Source organism: Dendropsophus ebraccatus, chromosome 4 (genome assembly GCF_027789765.1).
Source record: "Dendropsophus ebraccatus isolate aDenEbr1 chromosome 4, aDenEbr1.pat, whole genome shotgun sequence".
Classification (NCBI taxonomy): domain Eukaryota; kingdom Metazoa; phylum Chordata; class Amphibia; order Anura; family Hylidae; genus Dendropsophus; species Dendropsophus ebraccatus.
The window spans coordinates 34622552-34635724 of record NC_091457.1 but is presented as its reverse complement, the minus strand read 5'-3'; the positions used below and the strand labels follow the sequence as shown (position 1 = coordinate 34635724).

At 36.5% G+C, this 13173-nt stretch overlaps 1 long non-coding RNA gene across 1 annotated transcript in view; it reads left to right on the top strand.

Moving 5' to 3' along the window:
* Positions 1-6609, top strand: part of LOC138788044 (uncharacterized) — a 71710-nt gene extending 65101 nt beyond the window's left edge. The window contains exon 3 of the long non-coding RNA XR_011362548.1: positions 5792-6609. This is a non-coding gene — a long non-coding RNA (uncharacterized lncRNA). The remainder of the gene's footprint in view (positions 1-5791) is intronic.
* Positions 6610-13173: the final 6564 nt, after the last annotated feature.

Here is a 13173-nt window from a genome sequence, read left to right as displayed (position 1 = left end):
GTAACCCCTTTATTTTAAAGCATTATTACCTTCAAGGGCAATGTGTAGATGAGCTTTCATAGTGACATTCTGGTATAGAAGAAAACCATGACCACAAGGACTTACTATCTATAAAGAATGGCAATAAGGGAGGGTAAAAGTCTCTTTCATAGCTGTATGGTGGAAACTACAGTAGGCTATTGCAGGTTGTAAGCTACTCTGAAAAATATTATCTGAGCCAAATGTTTTTAGCAGTGGAGAGCAACAATTGAGAACAGCAAAGCAAAGACACCGTAGGGACTTGAACCCCATCCTGACTTGTCAGGAGTGCCAACCACCAGTGACTTTTGCTTTTTTCCCTCCCTAATTTATATAGACTTTGCAGGGTGAAAGCAAAACCTGAGGAAACTCTGGGATTAAAGGTAATAGCACATGCAAGTTTTGGTGCACTTTTTGAAGCCAAAATTAGGTGTGGATTACACAGTAATTTTTTTTCTACAAAACCTCCTTCCCCATCCACTTTTAGTATTGGCCTCAAAAACTGCATTACGACTTGCACGTATCATTTTACACAAAACAGGTTGTAAATTAATTATTTTTGTTTGGCCAAAAAGAGCCCAAAGTTCAACCCTCAGGAAAAGAAAACCTGCATTATAATACTTTCTACTAAATAAGAGATATTGCGGGTGAATGGAACTAATCAAATTCATCTTTCTGTTATGCATAATATAGTCTAGCATTTGTCTAGCCAAAATAATAGAAATATCCTTTATGCATTGTACTCCTAATACGTTTTAATGTTGTTTTAATGTGAATCTAAGCCATTAATTGATATAGAAGCCAAAGTAATAAAGATATACATATAAATCTGGAAGATTGTTCTCTGTCTGTCTCCGGTTATTATTGTTTCCTTGCAAGCATACTGGTATTTTTTTCAAATAATATTTAAATTAAAATCTGTGTAGATTTAAGATTTTAAATCTTCATATCCTTTGCAAATTAGTTGCATACATTTTACATATTTCAACAACTTGATATGGGAAAATATAGAGAAATCAAAGAAAGAGTGAGAGAAAAGAGAAGAGCAATCTACAACTTTCTGAGTTATAAAAGAGGGAAGAGTGAGAGGGGAGTGAGAAGTGAGAAAAGAGGGAAGAGGTAATAAAAGAGATAAGAGTGACAGGAGACAAGATAGGGAGAAGAGCGAGAGAGAGAAAAGGGAATGAGGCAGAGAAGATGGAGACAGGAAAGTAAAGTGTGAGAAAAAAGGATGAAAGAAAAGAGTGGAAGAAGAGAAGGAAGAGTTGGGCAAGAAAGGGAGAAGTAAGCGAAAGGAACAAAGGAGAAGAGCAATCTACAACTCTCAGTGAGAAAAGAGGCAAGAAGATATAAAAGAAGAGACAAGAGTGACGGGACAGAGGGAGAAGTGAGAGAAAAGAAAATGAGGCAGAGAGAAAAACGTATAAAAGAAAAGAATAGGAGGCGAGAACGAGAGTTGGGCAAGAAAGGTAGAGGTAAGCGAAAGAAACAGCGGGAAGAATGAGAGAAAGAGAAGAGTGAGAGGAAAGTGAAGAGCAAGGAAAGTAAGAAGAAAGTGATGTGTGAACAGATAGAAGGAAGAATAAAAGAAAACAAGAGGGAAGGGAAGAGTGAGAGAAAGAGAGGAATGAAAAGGGGAAGATAGAGATAGGAGAGTGAAGAGTGAAAAAAAATAGAAAAAAGGAAAGAGTGGAACAAGAAAGAGGAAAGAAAAGTGAAAGGACCAGAGAGAATGGTAAGAGATGGAACTCAACTGTGCATGCTTATTTATTGGCACAGGTCAACAGTCTGATAACTGAATTGTGTATAGAAGAACATAGGCTTGCGACTATCAGACATGTTGGAGAATCTCTGAACAGGAACCATCCTTTACCACTGAATTGTCTTTCGTCCATCTGTAGCATTACCCGGTTTATTACGAGAAAACACCCTAAAACCCTTATTCACTGCATAAAGATGCTGTTCAGCTTTACATTCTGTTCCCTTCAACTAAGGTCAAACAGAAAACTTCACAATCCTAATTGGTGATTCTAATATCCTGGCCATGTGAAAGCCCAAAGAGCACAGTTCACTGTAGTGTATCTGCTCTATTATACCATATTGCCATATTTCACTTTTCCCCTAAGCTTAGAACATTACAATAAGGCCAACATGTATCAGCCCCTATTGTTGTAGCCAGATAAAGACCAAGAGAGATCAAAGGTTCGCTAGTGTCCTCGCTGTACGAGACGCACTGAAGTATATTAATAGCCTTTAGTTTTATTTAGTAGCAATATATTTAGTAATTCTAGATGCAAAAAATGTAGTAAAACATTATTACGGTGTTAACCCTTTAAATTGGATATATACTTTTCAGAAAATTAAACACATTTTTAGACATTTTTTTTCTAAAGAACCACAGTAGACCTTCTATGAGACCATTGTAAACATATCCAAATAGCATATACAGTATATATGTTTTTGCAGATAAGATATCTTATAGACCACCATTACCAAAAAAGTAGTTTGAATACTGTAACTTAAGTTGCAGTTATGATCATTGAATATAATGATGTTATTTTGCAATTAGGAAGTTCTTCTATAACAAAGGGATCTTTTGGAGCTACTTTAGTTAGTTTGCTACCCTTATACCATCATAAGCTGTACTAGATTTTGAATGTCCAATAGAACAATGACCTAACGTGAGCGCAGTACTGGTAATGACATGGAAATAAAAAAAAATCTATGATAGTTCACCAAACTGTGAATTAACAAACACTGATTTTTAGTACTGGATCTAGTACAGTATAGCAGGTATATCCGCTGTATAATCTTGAAACAGAGGACATTTAACAAAATTAAGGACTGTTCAGATATGTTAATAAGTTTCAACAGGCTAAAATGTTTGTAACAGTTAATTTACACAGGAACAAAGCCTATTTAGCGGCCATACACCTTTTATAGCTGTCTATCTCTCCCAATCTCGCCATACACATGAACATTTGGTAAGACTCAACGTTTATGTGTTCTCAATGGAATGAGAAGAGGTAAGCTACTGACGGATAACTTAGGCAGGTAGCATATCTCTTTGAGAAGCATAGCATAGGCAGATGAAATCCAACATGCCTTATGTGTCTGTCCATTGTCAAATGGGAACATTTGAAGATTAAAAATTCAATCAAGTTTTATTCTAAACTTTTTTTTATGTTTGTTTCCAATGATACATTTCCATTACTGTCCAGTAGGTATAACCTCTGTGTGGAATCAAGTAGGCAAAAAGCTCATAGAACCCCTTACTACAGCTACACTATCTGTAACATGGAACATAATTCTTTTGAAGGGAAAGGGTTTAAAATTATCTTAGATCATTATATACCTATATATAGAACCTTTGTGTTGTTTTTTAGTGGGTTATGCTTTCCTAACTTAGCATGTCAGTAAAGCAAGTGGGTGAAGATGCAATTTGAAGTTATTTGTTATTTGTGCAGGGTGACCAGTCTGTGGTGGGGGGTACAGGGTGATCAGTCCGGGGTGATGGGAGGGACACTCTCTGCTCTGTCTCCATAGCACTCCAGCGATTCACCATAGAATGGCATAACATCATGCTGGAGGGGGATCAGGAAGCTCCACCTTTTATTTCACAGGTACAAACAGGTTTAAAATATAAAATGGCCTAAATTATTAATTTTTTCCTCCTCGCCTTCTAAGAGCTATGACACTTTTTTCCTTCATCTACAGGGCCATGTAAGGGCTTGTTTTTTTCGTGAATAAGTGTACTTTGTATTGGTGTCTTTCAAGCTACTTTAAAATGTATGATGGTGCCCAAAAACTAATATTTATGGAATGAAATTAGAAAAAATGCAATTTTGTAACTTTTGTGGGTTCCTGTGTCTACACTGTGCACTTAATGTTAAAAATCTTTATTCTATACGTCAGTCTGAATACAGACTTTTTTTTTTTTTGCAAAGAACTATGTTTAAAATGGCCCTTATAATGGTTTTATTTTTTCACCTATGGGGCTGTATGGGATGTAATTTTTTGTACCATGATCTCTAGTTTTTATTAGTATCATATTTGTGTAGATCAGGCATCACTTTATATATAAATTATATATTTTTATATATATTTCAATAAAAAAAAAAAAAAAATCAGCAATTCTGGTGTTTTTTACACTCTTTTGGTTTACACTGTTAGATAACAAAATTATGCATGCTACTATTTATAATATGTTTATTTAGTTATTTTAAATGTTTTATTCATATAATGGGAAAAGGGGTTGGTGATTTAAACTTTTACTGGGGTAGGGGCTTTGACTTATTGGCATACAGGTACAGCATAGGTGATGGTCACAGGTGCCCATGTTGTACTCTTTACGGCACGGATCATCAAGGAGTTAACTTAGGTGAAGAAATAGAAATATTTATATTAGGTGGGAATTATGATTCTCATGGTTTCTTAGGCTATGTTCACACAAATCAAATCAAAGTTATGCTGGAGATGTGGGAAGCAAAAGGAATCCCTAGTACACATTTTGGTAATGATCTCCAAGTAGTAACCTTTTGGAAATGATGTCAGTATGTCTATTAATTCCCCTTCACTAGCTCCAACCTGATCCCCCTCAATAGCACAAAAGCTTTCTAAAATTAACCAGATTTACCAGATAGAGGTGTATTTATTACATCATAACCTGTTACCAAGACCGTTGATATTAATAGGTAATATTCCATTTGTTACCAAGACACAGATACTTTTTTTTATTGGAATCTCACCCTAATCTGACTTAGTCACAATGCAAACCATATAATGTAATTACTCTAAATTTCTGAAACTTAACTCCAATTTTACTATCTATTACTTTTCTATGACTGCATATACTTGTACTTTGTTTAAAATAAAGGTTATATATGGAAAAGAGTTAGTTAATTTAACTTTGCAGTGACGCCTAATAAAAAAGAACTACATGATAAACATAAGCATACCTCAACGTAGCACTTACTTTGCAATGAAACAATGCCTAGAGCCAGAGGTTGGATTCAGCCGAAGAGAATCAGTTTTTAAAAAGCTAGTTTGCCAAATCAGGGAGAAGCAGTGTATTTATAGCAACGCCTCTGCCATGCTATGGCTGGACTATAGGGTTGGGTGGCACAGAGCCTACAAATAAAAACTGTGGGCACAATATACGCAGAGAAGATGGGGTCTGGAGGAGGGGGACAGGGAAGTCTAAAGGGCGAAAAAGGAGTCTGTAGGGAGGGGACAGAGGAGTCAGGAGAAGGATAGAGGAGGCTGGAGTTGGACAGTACCAGGATGGGATTCAGCTGAACCCTCCAAAAGAAAGTGTGTGGCAATATTATATTTAGAGGGTACAGTTTGTGGCAGAATTATACAGTATGTGTAGGAGGGTTTATTGGCACATTGAATAGCAGTATTATATTCAGGGGCACAGTGGGTGACTGGTTATATATGATGTTATATTCAGTCAATAAAATAATTTTTAATACACCCATTAACAACCTGTTAATAATTCAATGTATCTTTCATGCCCATGGTATAAAACATCCTAGTTTTTTCCATGTGTAAGGCTCGCTTTCTGTACATGGAGTACTTTATTACCTGCATCTGATATAATTTGCTTTGACTGCAAATACAGTTCTACCAAGAACTCGGCTTTAGTTTTGAATTAGGTTTTACATTTGCACATAGAGAACTTAATGATGGTCCTTTACAAAAGAATTATGATTTTAGTTATGGGGTAGAAATTTCAAGCTTAACAAAGAATTTTTTTAATATATTCTAGTTGATGTTGCATCAAAGACAGCAGAAAACGGAGAAATCTACCTAATGGTTTCTTATGGGAGATTGATGTGGGCATGCTCTGAGTTAAAGTCACTATGCACGGACAGTAAAGGTGGGAAGACTTGCTTTTTCAACTATGTCGATGGTGTTCTGTATTTTCTAACAGGGATTGCATTTTACTGCAGTCCTACCTTCTGATCATTTGATTAATGGCAATTTGATTTTTTTTTCTGGTGAATACAATGGTTAGTTTAACAGTATATGTAATAAAAGAACTGAGCACTATTAGTGATAAATTGCAAAAATGTAGTCTTATTTTCTCCCATTTGCTAGGTGCTAGCTGAGAATACCTTCTTGATCGTATTTGGAAAGCTTAAATACAAGTCTAACCAAGCAAGACCATTATATTATAAAGCTTACCACCCACAATACATAGACATAGCCCCCATTATTGAACACAAATGCCTTTTCAATGAGTTGCTAGATTAAACCTGTTCCTGAAAAAGGACTTAACTGTATGTACATTTTTGGCGAGTTGCCACAAATGGATATACAGTTAAGTAGGATGAAACCAGACACAGAAGCTGTGTCTGTGCCATCCTCTGCGGGTCCTGGTTATCAATCATAGCCAGGCACCCGCCATGCTATAAGGGTAACTGCAGCATCTAGCCATATCTATGGAAGCCAGTCAGACTGTCCCAGGGCAGAGTCTGATCTGCTATGTCTGTCGGTGTAACACTGACATGCATAATACATTGCAGTGCACTATATGTGTGATCAGACAATCACACAGTCAAGTCCCCTGGTGGGACAGTAAAATAAAGCGTAAAAATAAGAAATACAAAAAGTTCCCCAGTGCAAAAACCAATGTAGAAAGAAAATACACATAGCAACGCTGGCAATAAAATTACAAAATAGTTTAACCGGCACAGAGACCACAAAGAGTTAAAGCATTGCAGAGCTATAACCAAAGATCGCATCGTGAGACAAGTCTCTATGAGAATGATCAGATTTAAAAAAATGGGCCCTGCTCCTTAAGGCCATTTTGGCCTAGTCCTGAAAGGTAGTCCTGAAAGACACAGAAGCCTAACTAGTAAACCTAACATGTATGACTTGAATTCAACATTCCATGGTTTTAAGGTTTTTGCTGATCAATTGTCATTAAAAGATTAGAGTCCCCACCTTTAATAGACTTAGCCTTCCTACAAGGATTTACATTTATCTTAACAACCCATCGCTATTTTGATACCATGTGTCACACCAATAGTTTAGCCATTCTGTTTATGGAGACATTTGGCGGCAAGAAGAAGAGGCATTTGCTGCTACATTAAGTACTTAGTACTTAATCCATGAATTAGTACTTCATGGATTACAACACATTGCAGAGTCCCTTTACTTGGATCTTTTAGGCAAATTTTATTTGCACTATAGCATTGGTCCGACTCATTAAAGTGATTAAAATGAAATATTACATGTATCAGCATCTTTTCATTTCTTCCATATTAACCACCATTCGTATCAGCACTTATCAGTAGAAGGGCTTGTCTGTATACTCTTAGGAATCTGTTTCACAAAGTGCAAGTAATCATAGATGTAGTTTAAGGTTGAATGAAAACCCCCTTTACAGACATACTTTTACATGTGTCAACTTCAGCTTGTGTGCCAAGCAATATACGTTGTTTTATATATGCAAATGAGCAGCAGGTGACTGGTAAGTTGTCCATTCTATGTATCTCTGCTATGACAAGGAAAATATTATGTGAGGTGCTCCAGCATCATCAGCTTATTTGTGGATTAAAAATATTAATTATTAAAAACATTTAAAAAGAAAAGAGATAACTGACGGGCAAACAACAAGGGTCAAGGTAGAGCTAGACAGACCAAGTTTAAAGACATTTGTGTATTCTGGTTGATGTTGCACTAAAGATACCAGAAAACGCCAAAACCTGCCTATGGATCCTTCTGGGAGATTGTTGTGGGCATGCTCTGTGTTGCAGTCTCTATGCAAGGGAAATAGGGATTGAAAGAGCTGCTTTTTCACCTATATCCATTAGTGTGATCCTCTGTTATCCACCTCTACTGTTTTAGCAGGGATTACAATTCACTGTAGTCATTCCTTCTGATATTACTGCTTATTTGAAACCTTAAAGAGATTTGTAAGACTTCTTTTTTTTTCAGGGGGGCACACAAGAAAGAAAAAAAAAAACATGTCTTTTTTTGTAACACTACCACACTGGTATATGACATGCCAATTATCACAGCTCACCACCATTCGTGTGTATAGGAAGACTTTTCTCAGAGAACATATTTAGGGACTAGGGTATATACTGCCACACCTCCTGGAAAAAGCTCAGCGCGAAACGTGCGTTGGAGGGGGACGTGCACACTTCCATACCGCAGGTAATACCAGCTTCTTTTCACCTCCAGTTTGGCCACATTCAAGGACTTGGGCATTATGCAATTAATATTGGCACTTTATAGGCTTTGGGGTGTTGAAATGTGTCTTTTGGAAAATAGTCCACTGGGTATCATTTAACTTAGACCCATTGTTTACATTTAAATCATATTGTTTTTTCATCTATAGATTTACTTGTCCTGTGGGTTGGTTGTTCTTTGTGTGTACAGCCATTGGCTCGTTTTAACCAGTTCATCTATAATATGTATTTTATGAATTTCTGAATAATAAAGATGTTTATATGAATTAATGTATAGTTTTGTCCGTTTTTGTAGGATTTGTATATACTGCCTTGGTATAGAGCCATTGAACATGTAAGCCTGCTAACTTTACCTGGCATATATGTTACTCTAGGGATTATATTAATTACATTAGATAATCAGATTTGTTGTGTGTATATATCAGTACAGAATTTGACAACATTAGGGACCTTTTACACAGACAGATTATCCACATTCTTTTTGAAGCCAAAGCCAGGAATGTATTTCAAAAGAGGAGAAATCTCAATGACCCGTTCTATGATTATAGTCTATTCCTGGCCTTGGCTTCAAAAATCTGTCAGATATGTGTGTGTAAAATGATCCTTGGCCTACAGATTACTCTAAAAGGGAGATTTTATTATCTTGATTTTTTTTTTTTTTTACTATTTTTCTACTTTTTTCACTTTTTATTGTGGACCTCTGTTATCTATATACTGGTGTCACTTTTCACTGTGCTGATAACAAGGACAGTGCTGGAAAATGTACAGAACATAAAGTCTCAGCTTAGCTGTAGGCCTAGTGTCCAGAATGGAAACTGCAGTATTTTAGATTTACTTTCAAATATAGATAGTAAAAAAACCACCAAAAACACCAATTTCTTTAAAAATATGTTTAACCTAAAAACTTGATTTGACGGATCTGATCACACACTCATTAACATCTCAGGATGAGATTTGATAAAATCTGTTGTTATAGTATGACAAACACTTCAGATCAAGATCCAATTATTATTATTTTTTAATTAAAAAAATGTATTAATGAAATAGAGAAACCTTGCCTACACAGTGCAGCTTTCTAAATCTAATACAATATCGTTTATAAAACATAATTTATAACCTTGTGTTATAACCTAGTGATTATATACAGATATGCTGAGAGTATAGATCATTTTATTTTCCCTAGATCATAGCTGGATCTGCTGTGATGATATTAAAACATTTAGACCGGCTCTTTATACAATCTAGATCATCAATATCCCCAGTTAATTTTAGTACCCCCTCTTTTTGGTCTCATCAACTATTCTACTATTCTATTCAACAGTTCTCCATAATAGGCTCAATAATATAACATACACTGCATATTGGATGACAAGCTACTGTATATGACTTAATTGTGATGCTGTTTCCCTAGGTCACCCTGTAAGGATAAGGATCCCTCTAAGAATAAAGTTAACCAAATATTTAGAACTCTTAGAGTCATAGGGTTTGTTTTTGTAATAAGGTCCATAAGGAAACAACACACAGAAATCGCAGACAAAATAAAATAGTTTGCCATGGAAAATTATGTTTGCAGTTTCTCACAGATTACCATTGGTCAGAATCCACAGTTTAGTACCACACAGTGGCATAGTTACAGCAATCGCAATGGTGACCAGCCTGCTAGCCTAGGGGCCCCAGCCTGTTCACTGACTCGACTCACTGACTTCTTTATTCCAGCTGCTTGCTGTGTGACCCATGAATAATTAGCGGGTGCTGGTGTGTGTGTTTTTTTGTTGGGGGGGGTCCTTAAAGGGCATGTGTCACCTATATTTTCTTTTACTGATTAGAGTCAGATACCAAATGTTGTTCTTTTTTTCTAATCTGTTTGTATTTTCTGACTTCATTTTTTATTAAAATTTTTGTACATTGTTATGGGAGCTGCCATATTGTCTGGGCTGTTCTTAACAGCATTTACTGACATGCATTACAGCAAGACTCATGGAAATAGACGACAACTCACGCACTCTGTCCCTTTGAGATAAATGTAAAACATCACTGAACATGCTCTGTGACCTTTCAGAAGGTCACCTCTATCTACTAGTGGCACATGTTGCTGCAAAGCTGTACAGATCACTTTATATCAGTCTCCTCTAATCCCCACAGACACAACAGGAAGTCTCAGCTTAGTTTTACCCCCAGTGGTGACAATAAAAACTACAAAACTACAGGATCAGGATTATTTTATAATATAGAAAGAAAAATAGAAAATTTGAAAAAACGCTGCAAAAAAAAATCAAAGATATTTAACACAAAAACATTATTTAAACATTAAATCATTTTCTCATGTCACATTCCCATTAAAGCCATTTTTTCCCAATTCTGGAAGGGTTAAAGACACCGAAAGGAGCCAGACTATGACTAGTACTCCTAACATGTATGACTTTAATCCAATTTTCCATGCAATTTAGGTTTATGCTCATCATTCATCATTAAAAGATTAGAGTCTCCACCTTTAATAGACTTAGCCTTCCTACAAGGATGCACATTTATCAACCCATCGCTATTTTGATGTATCATGGATCATAACACATTGCAGGTAAATAAAGGCTAGGCTCACACCACACATGGCATCCTGTTGAAAACAGAACTCTTAACTTTTAAAATTAATTTGAAATGAAATCCTTCCTCACCAATTCCACCAGTTCCAGACCCTGATCATACTGTAGATTAAAGCTAGCAAACTGCCTGCGATGGCTCTCATCGGCATCAGCAACGCCTGACATTACACAGTGATTGTAGTTTTCCAACAGCTGGAGGGCCAAGGTTAGCTGTCACTGGTCTAGATGATTTATAAATGGATAATCTCAATACCAAACTACAGGAATCTTTCATGTAAAGTACACTTCAGTAATTTTTACCCATTGAAAAAAATCTATGGTTATATATGAGAATTTTGTATAACAAAAATCAATAAATATGTACAAAAAATGTATCTCATAGTCTAAAGCATAATTGTTACATTTATCAGCATCTTTTCATTTCTATCCTATTAACCACCATTCGTATCTGCACTTATCAGTAAAAGGGCTTGTCTGTTATACCATTACTTGTATACCCTTAAAAGCAATCTGTTTCACACAGTGTCAGTAATTTTAGCTGTGGTTTAAGGCTATGTTCACACAGCGTAAAAGTACGGCCGTACTTTGTACGGTGTGGAACACTGCCTATTCTTCTATGGGATCCTGGCCGGATCGTATACACATATGCTCCTAACGGGATCCCTTGTGGCGCTGCAAACAACTGACATGTCAGTTTTCTGCGACCACAATTCAGTGAATTGCAGCCACAGATAAACCTGTCAGTTCGCACAATGAAGCGAGCGGCTCTGGCTGCTTGCTTCATTGTGTGCTATGAGAGTTCTGATGCGGGCGCGCGCTGATGTGCCCGCTTCAGAACACTGCGGCTGGAAAGATCATCCGGCTGGTACTGCAGTACCAGCCGGGATGATCTTTTCAGAAACCGTCCGTTTCATGACCCGGGCCGAGTCATGGAACGGCTGGTCTCATATGCCGTGTGAACATAGCCTAAGGTTGAAAAACCCCTTTACAGACATTTACTTTTAGATGTGTCAACTTCAGCTTGTGTGCTAAGCAATACACGTTGTTCTATGCAAATGGACAGCAGACGGCTGCAGGTGACTGGTAGATTGTCCAGTCTATGTATCTCTGCTATGTCCATCCAAGTAAAATATTACATGATGTGCTCCAGCAGCAGCTTATTTGTGGATGAAAAATATTGATTATTAAAATTTTTTACAGAAAGCCCATAAGACAAAAAGTAACTGATGGGCAAATAACAAGGGTCAAGGTACAGCTAGACAGACCAAGTTTAAAGACACCTATGTATTCTAGTTGATGGTACACTAAAAACTCAGAGACGTGTGTACGCATTAGTATGGGAGATTGTTGTGGGCATGCTCTGTGTTTCAGTCATTATGTAAGGGCAATAGGGATTGGAGGAGCTGCTTTTCACCTATATCCATAGTGTGATTCTGTATTATCCACCTCTACTGGTTTAGCAGGAATTACAATTCACTATAGTCATGCCTCCTAATAATATGACTGATTATGTGAAACTTCCACTACAGGCCTTCTATGTCCCTGTTGTCCATGAAAGACATGGGAATAAGGCCTTAGGTTACAGCTTACTCTTAAAGGGGCTCTATATTGTTGATTTTTAGTACTTTTTTTTTCTCATTTCACTTTGTGTACAGTATTATGGGAGACTGCTATCTTACAATTTAGAGATATGCCTTACAGCAATACACAATACACAGGATCTGTTCCACTCACATAAATGAAAAAGTCCTATGGGCACGTACTTCTTTCTATATTGATAATTTAACTTTTAAAAAACAAACAAATACAGATACTTAGATGCATAACAGATCACAAGGGCTGCATTGCAAAAGTAACATTACAAGTACCTGCAGATTATTGGGGCAGTTTGGCAGACACATTTAGGTATGTTCAGTTTCTCAGTAATTTATTTATTTATTTTAAATCATTTGTATTCTACTCTCATTTATTTCTAATCGAACATACACAGCACTCTATGTGCATTGGAAAGAAGAAGCAGAATACATATACTACAGCACAGGTTTAAGGTTTAAGTTTTTTTTAACCCTTTAGGTGTTTCGCAGAAATTTAAGCAAGTTGGAGGGGAAATTTAAAATTTTCATTATTTTGGCAGATATTCCATTTTAATAAATGTTTTCCTCTTACACAGCAAATACTAACAGAGAATTGGAACTCACTATTTATTCCCCTTATTCCAGTGTTTCTATAAATCCCCCATATGTGGCCGCAGTGCGTCACCTGACTCAACCACAGGCAGCAGACGTGACAGAGACCTGGGGAATTTTAGGGCCTTTTTTTATTTCAGGGTTTTTTTTAGCCATTATACCATG